A 1,684-nucleotide genomic window follows, 5' to 3' on the forward strand; every position below is an offset into this window, starting at 1 on the left:
CCACCCACCCCCCGCACACAGTCCGGTTCCCCGAGGTAGCCCCTCAGTCGGTCAGCGGCCGGCCCGAGCGGAGGCAGTGACCTCTGGCCCGGACCCTCCCAGCCGCACCTTCAGTCTGAGCAGCGGCCCCCGCTGACGGCGCTCGCCGCTTTGCCCCGCGGGCATCTCCCACACCCACTCGAGCTCTAGAGCCTCCTGGTGCGGTGGGTCGAGTTCTTCGGTCTGCGTTCCCCTCTGCTCTGCCCGCCGTCCTTCCCGCCCTCGGGGCGCGGCCTCCCGCAGGCCGGAGCCTCCACGGCCTCCCTCGGCCTCGGCACCGGTGAGCAGGGCCAGGACACGGGGCGGGAGGTCCGTGCGGAGGCACCAGTCCCATCCCAGGGAGGAACACATCCAGTCGCAGCACCGGCTCCCGCCCGGGAACCAGGGGGGCGAGGGGAGCTTTCGTAGGCCGGGCCCCGCGCACAGAGGGTCTCCGCGGGCCCTCGGCCCGGCTTCGTCCACGGCTGATTCCTCTGGCTTCTCGGCGCCCTGGACCGGCTCCGGCCTCAGCTCCTCATCCTCCTCCACTGCCACCTCTTCCAGGCCCACGGTGTCCATGGTGTCCTCCGTCTGAGTTCCCTTTTCCTTGTTCCACCATTCCTCAGGAGTTTCTTCTGTCTCCTGCTGGTGCAGCTGGCCATTCGCCTCACTGTCCATCTCCTCTGCCCACTCAGGCTCCACCTCCTCCGTCTGCGTTCCCTTTTCCTTGTTCCACCAGTCCTCGGGAGTTTCTTTTGTCTCCTCCTTGTCCAGCTGGCCATTCACCTCACTGTCCATCTCCTCTGCCCACTCAGGCTCCACTTCCTCTGTCTGCGTTCCCTTTTCCTCCATCTGCCATTCCTGGGGAGTTTCTTCTGTCTCCCGGTGGTCTCGTTTGCCGTTGTCCTCCCAGTACATTTCCAGCAACCCCTCGAGCTCTAGAGCCATTTCCTCTAGTTGGTCAAATTCTTCTGTCTGGGTTCCCTCATCGCCCATCCACAGTGTCTCCTGTCTTTGCCGCCCTTCCTCCTGTCGGCCCAAATCATCCTCTTTCAGGAAGACAGAATTGAATCCGTCCCCCTCCGCAAGGACCGGAGGCTCTGCCCGCCATCGGGGCTCTTTCTGGCCTTCCTCGGCCTCGGCTTCTCCGTCCAGGTTTCTGTGGGCCTCCCACAGGTCAGGGCTTCCAAAGAGTCGACGGCAGTAGATCCGCCCCTCGCAACAACAGCGTTGCTCGCAGCAGTGCTCGGGGGACGAAGGGGAGTCTCCGAAGATGATGCCGCAAAAGCGCTTCGGTGGCCCGTTGATCTTCATGTTTCTATCTGGGTTCTGCTCGCAGTCTGCACCGGTCCAGGCAGAGACGAATGGAGAACTACCGCGAAGACCCAACTCTATTTATGGTCCCCTCTTCCCAACCCCGAGTCTCTTCAGGTAAAGAGGTGTGAATCCGTGTTTTTGTGTTACGCCCTCCTGGTTCGCTGGAATAGAGAGAATGTGTTCCCTCTTCTGGGAAGTTCTGTGTGAAGGAGGAAGAATTCACACCAGAGGTCATTCACTCTGGGGTGAGAACTCACCCACCTTCTACCTCTTTTCCACATCTTTTACCAAGATTCTGGTGCAATTTGAATGGAATTGAATTTACGCCTTACCTAAATCTTTCTGCCTT

The sequence above is a fragment of the Ornithorhynchus anatinus genome, chromosome 14 (genome assembly GCF_004115215.2).
Source record: "Ornithorhynchus anatinus isolate Pmale09 chromosome 14, mOrnAna1.pri.v4, whole genome shotgun sequence".
In the NCBI taxonomy this organism is placed as follows: Eukaryota; Metazoa; Chordata; class Mammalia; order Monotremata; family Ornithorhynchidae; genus Ornithorhynchus; species Ornithorhynchus anatinus.